The sequence below is a fragment of the Bufo gargarizans genome, chromosome 9, assembly GCF_014858855.1.
Source record: "Bufo gargarizans isolate SCDJY-AF-19 chromosome 9, ASM1485885v1, whole genome shotgun sequence".
Taxonomy (NCBI): Eukaryota; Metazoa; Chordata; class Amphibia; order Anura; family Bufonidae; genus Bufo; species Bufo gargarizans.
In genome coordinates this window covers 43,575,296-43,588,845 of record NC_058088.1, presented here as the reverse complement: position 1 = coordinate 43,588,845, position 13,550 = coordinate 43,575,296, and positions in this window count along the sequence as shown.

The following is a 13,550-nucleotide window of genomic DNA, read 5'->3' as shown; positions in this document are numbered from 1 at the left end:
AAGGTATTCCGTGAGGGGCATGGCGAGTGCCTAAAACTTTTTATTTTTTGTCACAAGTTAGCGGAAAATGATGAATTTTTTTTTCCTTACAAAGTCTCATATTCCACTAACTTGTGACAAAAAAATAAAAACTTCCATGAACTCACTATGCTTATCACGAAATACCTTGGGGTGTCTTATTTCCAAAATGGGGTCACTTGTGGGGTAGTTATACTGCCCTGGCATTTTAGGGGCCCAAATGCGTGCAAAGTACGGTGAAATCAAAATCTGTAAAAAAATGGCCTGTGAAATCCGAAAGGTGCTCTTTGGAATGTTGGCCACTTTGCCCACCTAGGCTGCAAAAAATGGGAAAAGTTGTCTTTTGCCGAGATATTTCTCTCACCCAGCATGGGTATATGTAAAAAGACACCCCAAAACACATTGCCCTACTTCTTCTGAGTACGGCGATACCAGATGTGTGACTCTTTTTTGCAGCCTAGGTGGGCAAAGGGCCTCACATTCCAAAGAGCACCTTTAGGATTTCACAGGCCATTTTTTACACATTTTGATTTCAAACTACTACGAACGCATTTGGGCCCCTAAAATGCCAGGGCAGTATAACTACTCCACAAGTGACCCCATTTTGGAAAGAAGACACCCCAAGGTATTTCATGATGGGCATAGTAAGTTCATGGAAGTTTTTATTTTTTGTCACAAGTTAGTGGAGTATGAGACTTTGTAAGGAAAAAAAAAAATTCATCATTTTCCGCTAACTTGTGACAAAAAATAAAATGTTCTATGAACTCACTATGCCCATCAGCGAATACCTTAGGGTGTCTACTTTCCGAAATGGGGTTATTTGTGTTTTTTTTTCTACTGTCTGGGCATTGTAGAACCTCAGGAAACATGACAGGTGCTCAGAAAGTCAGAGCTGCTTCAAAAAGCGGAAATTCACATTTTTGGACCATAGTTTGTAAACGCTATAACTTTTACCCAAACCATTTTATTTTTTTACCCAAACATTTTTTTTTTATCAAAGACATGTAGAACAATAAATTTAGAGAAAAATTTATATATAGATGTCGTTTTTTTAGAAAAATTTTACAACTGAAAGTGAAAAATGTAATTTTTTGCAAAATTTTTGTTAAATTTCGATTAATAACAAAAAAAGTAAAAATGTCAGCAGCAATGAAATACCACCAAATGAAAGCTCTATTAGTGAGAAGAAAAGGAGGTAAAATTCACAAGTTGTATGACCGAGCAATAAACAGTGAAAGTAGTGTAGTGCAGAATTGTAAAAAGTGGTCTGGTCATTAAGGGTGTTTAAGCTAGGGGGGCTGAGGTAGTTAAGAGGTCTTTTTGTTCTTACCAACATATTGTAGCTTGCAAGGGCATTGAAATATATATATTACACTACTAGTATCGCATGTTATGAAATCTCTTATTTTGTGTACATGGTTGTTTGCAGAAGATGTGATGGAGTGGGTAGTTCTGGGGAATTTAATCAGGCGGCACCCTGATATATATATTTCAATCCCCTTGCAAGCTACAATATGTTGGTAAGAACAAAAAGACCCCTTAAAAAATGCATAGCTGAACACACAAACAATATAAAAAAAGGGTACGAACATCACTCTCTATCTAAACACTACAAAACGCACCATAGTCAAAATCCAGCAGGTTCAATATTTACTGCACTTGAACAGGTCCCCACACATTGGAGAGGAGGTAATCATATTTTTAGAATGTCCAGACTCGAATCCAGAAAAATTTACGAACTGGGCACCCTCCTCTCCAATGGACTGAATGCTGACCTAGACATTTTTGGCTTACTATGAATTTAAATCGATGTGTGACGCTGCCTGCTGATGTGAAATAGCAGTCAGTCTGTTTTACCAGCACTGCTATCTCCCCTCCGCACTTAGCATCCACATCTATATATCTATATTCTCAGTAAGAGATCTTCAATATGCTCTTCAATATGTCGCCATCGTCTATAGTTAACAATACTATATATATTTTAGAAGGAACCGCATTAAAACTACTACCTATGTCTTTTACCTATTTAAATGTACTATAAAATTGCATGGAAATCAATGGGCGTTTTTTTTTTCTATTTTTATGTTTATATTACATTCATATCCATTTTGCGTTTTCATGTACTTTGATTAAATACATTTTACTAATAATGATAATCTATATTATAGGGAAACATATAGGGGGTTTTCTATATCATGGAGTTCTTCTATATCAAGGAATTTTTTATATCAAAGGAATTTTTTATAACAAGGAACTTTTTATATTTATAGTTATTATAAAACGATGTTGAATACGCTATTGTTTAATGCAGATTAACAATTAATTAATACAGATGAACAATCACACTAAAACCGCAATGTGCCAGGCGAAACTACGGCTATCTCCAATACATCTAGAATGCCTGCAATATATGAGTAAATCCACAGCAGGTTTTCCAGATGACTCAGGATACCAATCCAAATTAATCCATATCAGTTTTTCCAGCAGACTTAAGGCGTTTACCCATAAAGACTATAAAAAGTCCATTACATCTGGGGGTCTTACGACCACTGAGGAAGGAGACTGAGATCTCCGAAATGCGTCTGGTGATAGAGGACCCCCAGCTAAACACTTCTCATCAATACCGGACCCCTATACTTTGAAAGAGCGCTCTAATCAAGGTCTCCTGACGTAATACTGGATGTTTACCACAGCCCTAAAAAGCAAACCTGCAATCTAGACCTGGTAATCATCCCACGACTGTAGGCACGTGGGACGCCGCAGCCACAGAGAGATATATACAACGGACCATTACAAGCGACATAACATTACCAAGTTATTTAAGTCAGGAGCGAAATCTGAAGACAACCAACTGTGAGTAAATGATACAATACTCAACTTCCTCCAACGTATAAATATTGATAATAAGTCGGCCGACAAATGGGAATCGCACAACTATAAAATAGATTCCACATTTATACTACATTTCTATTGGAGAAAGTAAAATCAATTGCATACTATAAGGTGCCTCCTGCATCCCCACCTTACGGGAGAAACTATAACCCCAACGGCATGTGGATATCCATATATTTTATCGATACAATCATTGGAAGGAGTATAACAATATATACTTTGTGACCACTTTAGGTACTGGCAACAATATAGAGACACTTAAGATACTGTATATATGTATAATAAATATTGAATATTATATATGAGTTAAGTCTCATGTGGATATATAAATATACTTCCATATGAGGTGTGTACAACTAACCTATATTTTATAATTACTCAGCCCAGGTAATAGTTACTATCCGGCCTTGGTATGTTCTGTATATTATTATATGTGAGCTGGCCTGGTATAAGTTATACATCTTCTGGTATATTAAGATGTACATATATCATCATATAAGGAGATACCTAGGTTATTCCAGCATTCTCCATATCCCTATATATATCCCTATATACAAGAAGATGTATAACTTATACCAGCTGTACATATATAATTATATACAGGAGATACCCAGGTTATATAATCAGCGCGGTCCACTATATCACTATATACAAGAAGATGTTATACCGTATATCATCCTCTTGTATATAGTGATATACATTCACCTAAAGAATTATTAGGAACACCTGTTCTATTTCTCATTAATGCGATTATCTAGTCAACCAATCACATGGCAGTTGCTTCAATGCATGTAGGGTTGTGGTCCTGGTCAAGACAATCTCCTGAACTCCAAACTGAATGTCAGAATGGGAAAGAAAGGTGATTTAAGCAATTTTGAGCGTGGCATGGTTGTTGGTGCCAGACGGGCCGGTCTGAGTATTTGACGAATCTGCTCAGTTACTGGGATTTTCACGCATAACCATTTCTAGGGTTTACAAAGAATGGTGTGAAAAGGGAACAACCTCCAGTATGCGGCAGTCCTGTGGGCGAAAATGCCTTGTTGATGCTAGAGGTCAGAGGAGAATGGGCCGACTGATTGAAGCTGATAGAAGAGCAACGTTGACTGAAATAACTACTCGTTACAACCGAGGTATGCAGCAAAGCATTTGTGAAGCCACAACATGCACAACCTTAAGGCGGATGGGCTACAACAGCAGAAGACCCCACCACGTACCACTCATCTTCACTACAAATAGGAAAAAGAGGCTACAATTTGCACGAGCTCACCAAAATTGGACTGTTGAAGACTGGAAAAATGTTGCCTGGTCTGATGAGTCTCGATTTCTGTTGAGACATTCAAATGGTAGAGTCCGAATTTGGCGTGAACAGAATGATAACATGTATCCATCATGCCTTGTTACCACTGTGCAGGCTGGTGGTGGTGGTGTAATGGTGTGGGGGATGTTTTCTGGGCACACTTTAGGCCCCTTAGTGCTAATTGGCCATCGTTTAAATTCCACGGGCTACCTGAGCATTGTTTCTGACCATGTCCATTCCTTCATGACCACCATGTACCCATCCTCTGATGGCTACTTCCGGCAGGATAATACACCATGTCACAAAGCTCGAATCATTTCAAATTGGTTTCTTGAACATGACAATGAGTTCACTGTACTAAAATGGCCCCCACAGACACCAGATCTCAACCCAGTAGAGCATCTTTGGGATGTGGTGGAACGGGAGCTTCGTGCCCTTGATGTGCATCCCTCAAATCTCCATCAACTGCAAGATGGTATCCTATCAATATGGGCCGAAATTTCTAAAGAATGCTATCAGCACCTTGTTGAATCAATGCCACATAGAATTAAGGCAGTTCTGAAGTCAAAAGGGGGTCCAACACCGTATTAGTATGGTGTTCCTAATAATTCTTTAGGTGAGTGTACAGTATATAATATATATATACATACATACACACGCTCACACGGGTGGGGGGTGGAGGCAGGTTGGGGGGGGGTGGTGATGGGGAAGGGGCCCCATGGATCAGTTTCGCATCGGGGCCTCATGGATTGTGTGTACGCCACTGCTTGTGACATCTGTGCAATACCTTCTGTGTGTCAGGGACAGAGATAGGAAAAATATAAGTGAAATCTACACTGAACAAAAATATAAACGCAACACTTTTGGTTTTGCTCCCCTTTTGCATGAGCTGAACTCATAGATCTGAAACATTTTCTACATACACAAAAGACCCATTACTCTCAAATATTGTTCACAAATCTGTCTAAATCTGTGTTAGTGACCACTTTTCCTTTGCCGAGATAATCCTATCCCACCTCACAGGTGTGGCATATCAAGGTGCTGATTAGACCGCATGAATATTGCATAGGTGTGCCTTAGACTGCCCACAATGAAAGGCCACTTGCCTTATTGGGCGGGGTCAGAAAACCAGTCAGTATCTGGTGTGGCCACCATTTGTTTACGCAGTGCAACACATCGCCGTCGCATAGAGTTGATTAGGTTGTTGATTGTGGCCTGTGAAATGTTGGTCCACTCCTCTTCAATAGCTGTGCAGAGTTGCAGAACATTGGCAGGAACTGAAACACGCTGTCGTATAGAGATGAAACTCCAAAAATTGGAATACCGTGCAAAAGTCCATTTATTTCAGTAATGCTAATTAAAAGGAATTGCATTAATGCAGATTAAAATTTGAATTTTGTGAAAAGGTTCAATATTCTAGGCTCAAAGTGTCACACTCTAGTCAGAAATTAATCCATACCCCCTGAGCAAAGGGTACCTCAAAATTGTGACTTTGGGGTTTCATAAGCTATAAGCCATAATCATCCAAATTATAACTGTCGGGTATTTATTTTATATAAGATATGGAATCATAAAAATATGATTTCATATTTTATGAAAAATAAAAAAAATAAAAAATGAAAATTTAATTGGCGGACATATAAACGCCAGTTCTTTTATTGATGAGATCTAAAGTTAATTTGTGCAGCTAATGAAACAGGGTGCAATTAATTATACAAAATATAATTTATTATAAATACAAGCAGTACAAATGGCATACAAATGAATACAAAGATAATATCAAAATTGACCATAAGATGGTGCTCCACCGTTTACAGGCTGACTTAAGTACAATCCAATACTACTTTTCTTTTTATCAAATTATTACCGATTTAACCACTTAAGGACCACAGGTTTATACCCCCCTAGTGACCAGGCCCTTTTTTACAAATCGGCACTCCACAACTTTAGCGGTTTATTGCTCGGTCATGCAACTTACCACCCAAATGAATTTTACCTCCTTTTCTTCTCACTAATGGAGCTTTCATTTGGTGGTATTTTATTGCCGCTGACATTTTTACTTTTTTTGTTATTAATCGAAATTTAACGATTTTTTTGCAAAAAAATGACATTTTTCACTTTCAGCTGTAAAATTTTGCAAAAAAAACGACATCCATATATACATTTTTCGCCAAATTTATTGTTCTACATGTCTTTGATAAAAAAAAAATGTTTGGGCAAAAAAAAAAATGGTTTGGGTAAAAGTTATAGCATTTGCAAACTATGGTACAAAAATGTGAATTTCCGCTTTTTGAAACAGCTCTGACTTTCTGAGCACCTGTCATGTTTCCTGAGGTTCTACAATGCCCAAACAGTAGAAAACCCCCACAAATGACCCCATTTCGGAAAGTAGACACCCTAAGGTATTCGCTGATGGGCATAGTGAGTTCATAGAACTTTTTATTTTTTGTCACAAGTTAGCGGAAAATGATGATGATTTTTTTTTTTTTTTTTTTTCTTACAAAGTCTCATATTCCACTAACTTGCGACAAAAAATAAAAAATTCTAAAAACTTGCCATGCCCCTCACGGAATACCTTGGGGTGTCTTCTTTCCAAAATGGGGTCACTTGTGGGGTAGTTATACTGCCCTGGCAATTTAGGGGCCCAAATGTGTGAGAAGAACTTTGCAATCAAAATGTGTAAAAAATGACCGGTGAAATCCAAAAGGTGCACTTTGGAATATGTGCCCCTTTGCCCACCTTGGCATCAAAAAAGTGTCACACATCTGGTATCGCCGTACTCAGGAGAAGTTGGGGAATGTGTTTTGGGGTATCATTTTACATATACCCATGCTGGGTGAGAGAAATATCTTGGCAAAAGACAACTTTTCCCATTTTTTTATACAAAGTTGGCATTTGACCAAGATATTTTTGTCACCCAGCATGGGTATATGTAAAATGACACCCCAAAACACATTCCCCAACTTCTCCTGAGTACGGCGATACCAGATGTGTCACACTTTTTTGCTGCCAAGGTGGGCAAAGGGGCACATATTCCAAAGTGCACCTTTCGGATTTTGCAGGGCATTTTTTACACATTTTGATTGCAAAGTTCTTCTCACACATTTGGGCCCCTAAATTGCCAGGGCAGTATAACTACGCCACAAGTGACCCCATTTTGGAAAGAAGACACCCCAAGCTATTCCGTGAGGGGCATGGCGAGTTCCTAGAATTTTTTATTTTTTGTCGCAAGTTAGTGGAATATGAGACTTTGTAAGGAAAAAAGAAAAAAAAAGAAAAATCATCATTTTCCGCTAACTTGTGACAAAAAATAAAAAATTCTAGGAACTCGCCGTGCCCCTCACGGAATACCTTGGGGTGTCTTCTTTCCAAAATGGGGTCACTTGTGGCGTAGTTATACTGCCCTGGCAATTTAGGGGCCCAAATGTGTAAGAAGTACCTTGCAATCAAAATCTGTAAAAAATGGCCGGTGAAATCCGAAAGGTGCACTTTGCAATATGTGCCCCTTTGCCCACCTTGGCAGCAAAAAAGTGTCACACATGTGGTATCGCCGTACTCAGGAGAAGTTGGGGAATGTGTTTTGGGGTGTCATTTTACATATACCCATGCTGGGTGAGAGAAATATCTTGGCAAAAGACAACTTTTCCCATTTTTTTATACAAAGTTGGCATTTGACCAAGATATTTTTCTCACCCAGCATGGGTATATGTAAAATGACACCCCAAAACACATTCCCCAACTTCTCCTGAGTACGGCGATACCACATGTGTGACACTTTTTTGCAGCCTAGATGCGCAAAGGGGCCCAAATTCCTTTTAGGAGGGCATTTTTAGACATTTGGATCCCAGACTTCTTCTCACACTTTCGGGCCCCTAAAAAGCCAGGGCAGTATAAATACCCCACATGTGACCCCACTTTGGAAAGAAGACACCCCAAGGTATTCAATGAGGGGCCTGGCGAGTTCCTAGAATTTTTTTTTTTTTTGCATAAGTTAGCGGATATTGATTTTTTTTTGTTTTTTTCCTCACAAAGTCTCACTTTCCGCTAACTTAGGACAAAAATTTCAATCTTTCATGGACTCAATATGCCCCTCACGGAATACCTTGGGGTGTCTTCTTTCCGAAATGGGGTCACATGTGGGGTATTTATACTGCCCTGGCTTTTTAGGGGCCCTAAAGCGTGAGAAGAAGTCTGGAGTATAAATGTCTAAAAATGTTTACGCATTTGGATTCCGTGAGGGGTATGGTGCGTCCATGTGAGATTTTATTTTTTGACACAAGTTAGTGGAATATGAGACTTTGTAAGAAAAAACAAAAACAAACAAAAAATTTCCGCTAACTTGTGCCAAAAAAAATGTCTGAATGGAGCCTTACCAGGGGGGGGGGTGATCAATGACAGGGGGGTGATCAATGACAGGGGGGTGATCACCCATATAGACTCCCTGATCACCCCCCTGTCACTGATCACCCCCCCTGTAAGGCTCCATTCAGACATCCGCATGATTTTTTACGGATCCATGGATACATGTATCGGATCCACAGAACGCATGCGGACGTCTGAATGGAGCCTTACAGGGGGGTTATCAATGACAGGGGGTGATCAGGGTAATCAGGGTGATCACCCCCCTGTCACTGATCACCCCCCCTGTAAGGCTCCATTCAGACATCCGCATGATTTTTTACGGATCCATGGATACATGGATCGGATCCACAGAACGCATGCGGACGTCTGAATGGAGCCTTACAGGGGGGTTATCAATGACAGGGGGTGATCAGGGTAATCAGGGTGATCACCCCCCTGTCACTGATCACCCCCCCTGTAAAGCTCCATTCAGACATCCGCATGATTTTTTACGGATCCATGGATACATGGATCGGATCCACAAAACGCATGCGGACGTCTGAATGGAGCCTTACAGGGGGGTTATCAATGACAGGGGGTGATCAGGGTAATCAGGGTGATCACCCCCCTGTCACTGATCACCCCCCCTGTAAGGCTCCATTCAGACATCCGCATGATTTTTTACGGATCCATGGATCGGATCCACAAAACGCATGCGGACGTCTGAATGGAGCCTTACAGGGGGGTTATCAATGACAGGGGGTGATCAGGGTAATAAGGGTGATCACCCCCCTGTCACTGATCACCCCCCCTGTAAGGCTCCATTCAGACATCCGCATGATTTTTTACGGATCCATGGATACATGGATCGGATCCACAAAACGCATGCGGACGTCTGAATGGAGCCTTACAGGGGGGTTATCAATGACAGGGGGTGATCAGGGTAATCAGGGTGATCACCCCCCTGTCACTGATCACCCCCCCTGTAAGGCTCCATTCAGACATCCGCATGTGTTTTGTGGATCCGATCCATGTATCCATGGATCCGTAAAAAATCATGCGGATGTCTGAATGGAGCCTTACAGGGGGGGTGATCAATGACAGGGGGTGATCAGGGAGTGTATATGGGTGATCACCCGCCTGTCATTGATCACCCGCCTGTCATTGATCACCCCCCTGTCATTGATCACCCCCCTGTAAGGCTCCATTCAGACATCCGCATGATTTTTTACGGATCCATGGATCGGATGCACAAAACGCATGCTGACGTCTGAATGGAGCCTTACAGGGGGGTTATCAATGACAGGGGGTGATCAGGGTAATCAGGGTGATCACCCCCCTGTCACTGATCACCCCCCCTGTAAGGCTCCATTCAGACATCCGCATGATTTTTTACGGATCCATGGATACATGGATCGGATCCACAAAACGCATGCTGACGTCTGAATGGAGCCTTACAGGGGGGTTATCAATGACAGGGGGGTGATCAGGGAGTGTATATGGGTGATCACCCGCCTGTCATTGATCACCCCCTGTAAGGCTCCATTCAGACGTCCGCATGATTTTTTACGGATCCATGGATCGGATCCACAAAACGCATGCGGACGTCTGAATGGAGCCTTACAGGGGGGTTATCAATGACAGGGGGGTGATCAGGGAGTGTATATGGGTGATCACCCGCCTGTCATTGATCACCCCCTGTAAGGCTCCATTCAGACGTCCGCATGTGTTTTGCGGATCCGATCCATGTATCCATGGATCCGTAAAAATCATGCGGACGTCTGAATGGAGCCTTACAGGGAAGTGATCAATGACAGGGGGTGATCAGGGAGTGTATATGGGTGATCACCCGCCTGTCATTGATCACCCCCCTGTAAGGCTCCATTCAGACGTCCGTATGCTTTTTGCGGATCCGATCCATGTATCCGTGGATCCGTAAAAATCATACGGACGTCTGAACGGAGCCTGACAGGGGGGGTGATCAATGACAGGGCGGTGATCAATGACAGGGGGGTGATCAGGGAGTTTATATGGGGTGATCAGGGGTTTATAAGGGGTTAATAAGTGACGGGGGGGGGGGGGTGTAGTGTAGTGTTTGGTGCGACTGTACTGACCTACCTGAGTCCTCTGGTGGTCGATCCTAACAAAAGGGACCACCAGAGGACCAGGTAGGAGGTATATTAGACGCTGTTATGAAAACAGCGTCTAATATACCTGTTAGGGGTTAAAAAATTCGGATCTCCAGCCTGCCAGCGAGCGATCGCCGCTGGCAGGCTGGAGATCCACTCGCTTACCTTCCGTTCCTGTGAGCGCGCGCGCCTGTGTGCGCGCGTTCACAGGAAATCTCGGCTCACGCGAGATGACGCCAATCGGCGTTAGTGTGACCTGGCAGCGCCGCAGCATTGACGCCTTTCGGCGTTAGTGTGACGGCAGAAGGTTAATATACTGGTAATCAAAATATTATAATGCAACAACAATAAAAAAAACAATAGAAATGAATCTGTGGAAAATCCCTTATGCTCAATCAGAGAATATGGCAGTAAGAGACATCTTATAAATACGCTCGTTGACCTAACTACGGATAATAAAATCCGATCAGAGATTCCACTCTGATAGCAATATTACAGAAATTCTAATGATGTGCACGTTCATTAAAATTTCCCATAAAATTATTGTTTTAACACTATTGACCCACTAATAATGGGGTCTCAACTATATGCCAATTGGAGCGATTTATAATTACTGCAAGTAAAATAGATCATACATTACCCCTGGCTTTGGGATAAAGAGCTTTTAGAAGGGACCCAGCTTTCCAAGATTCAGATCTATCCCGTCCTGTGGTATGTTCCTGGTGTGTGAAGTGATGCTGATGTATCAATTCCCAAGTGTTCTCCCTGAAGAAGTTCCAAGTGATGTTTGGCTCCAGTCTTCTTTGTCCCAAGTGATTTTTCAAGTGATCTCTTTTTTTTTCCTCCCAAAAACTGGATTAGATATCCTCATCCTTATCTATGCCCATCCCCTCTTGGATTAGGGATTTCCAATTAGATAAGGTGGGTGTGACGTATGGTAATCATGGGTATGATGTCATTTTATTGGCATTTTTGAAAAGCTTCTGCCCATCTACCACTTGATGGCACTGTTGTATCATATAGCAATTTTAAGAATTAACATATATATCTGGTTTATTACACCTCTTAACCTTTGGTCTCTCCCAACTTAAATCAATTAGGAGGTATTCTTTCTGACACTTTAGGATCACTTTCCCAGAAATCATGGATCCATTTTGACAGTTAACAGACCATCTTATTTATGGTCAGATAAGAGAACCATAAACTTCTAGCTTTTGCCATGGTTTGTATACACCTAATTGTCACAGCTATTTGAATAATGATGTTTGAAATACCATCAGCTCCTCTGAATAGACCCTTCTTAAGAGAAGAAAAACAACAACTTGCTATATCCCCTCAATGAGATATAATACAAAAAGATACATTAATAATGTTTGGTTATAATACATTAATATTGCATAGTATATACGAATCATTAACAAGTTCAAACGCTAAATAAATGCACACAGGAATATATATATATGAATATATGAATAGATATCTATTCCACACCAGATGTGTTTTATGGACGTCTCTTATCAGATCATGCAACACCCATTGTTCCTCAGACTGATATGTTTAGAGAAACCAGTGTTTTTAAGCAATAACCTCTCATGACCCCGGTAGTTAAGACAGTTCATGTGAGACCCATTACAATCTCTAAGATACCACATCTGTTGGCAATAACTTTTAAAACAATATACATTGTATGCCAGTGACCATCATGATCTTCTCTGGCTTATTCCAACAGAGAGTTTGGCCTCTTAAAGGTAATGTGAATCTCCATTTTGGTTCTAATATTGTCAGACCTTAATGTGCAGATATAAATATGCCCGACAAATCCCCCTTCATTCCAAAATATTCCATAAAATGTGAATGCATTTGGAATGTAATAAAGGGCTTTTCATATACTTTCTTCGTGATTCACTGAGCGTAGGCTTTGCTTATGATGTTTTAACCATAGCTTGGCCACAGTTTTTTTTATAAATCTTATCCAACGTATCATTTGGATAGTCAACATACTCAACCACCCTATAGATCCTGCAAAGCAGGATATAAGTTCGATAAAGGTTTGTTTTGATTCTCCATCTCCACATGAATGTTTAATAGGTTCCTTTTCAATGAACCAACTTCAAGTTCCAATGTCTTGATAGAGATGGAATCGGCAACTGTCACACTGGTAGTAATAAAAGTGCCCACTATGCCAAAGATTATGGCGGCTACGATTGCAAAAACATGAATCGCTTTGGTCTGTAGAAAACTGTTCTCTTGTCAAGGTCTTCCTTGCTTGCTTCAGGATCTGCGTAATCCGTTCTTGGAAATATCCGATGTGCATCTGGTACCAGGATTGGTGCTCCGGCGACAGGATCTCAGACACGTTGAGTTGTTTTTCGACGAAGACGCAAGGATCCAGGCTGATGTAGATATTCTGGGATAATATCCTCATGTTCGTTAATATGAACCCCGCGGTGTCCTGTAGCATGATTCCGGATGAAGGACTTGGCATAGCAATCGGCTCAGCGTGGAACTCCTTCCCCAAGATCAGGATGACGTAGATAATGGCAATCTTTGATGACATCTTACGCCTATAAGATATTGTATGACACATATGAGTACATACACTTTTCAACGTTATCCTGCAAGAAAAGAGTTACTAATACCATATACCTCTGATTGGCATAAGTTCTTTTCTTGGACAGAGAAAGTTTTGGTTTCAGAGGTGAGTTAGGAGACATTTTGTTACAGAGGAAACATACATCAGGATGGGTTAGTATGAGTTAAAGATGTACAATAACAGATAACACTTTTTAATTCATACGATACCAATCCTTATTTCCGTCTTTAGCTGGAACCGTAAAGTCTCTTCACCTCTTTTCATCCAGCTCCTTCAATCT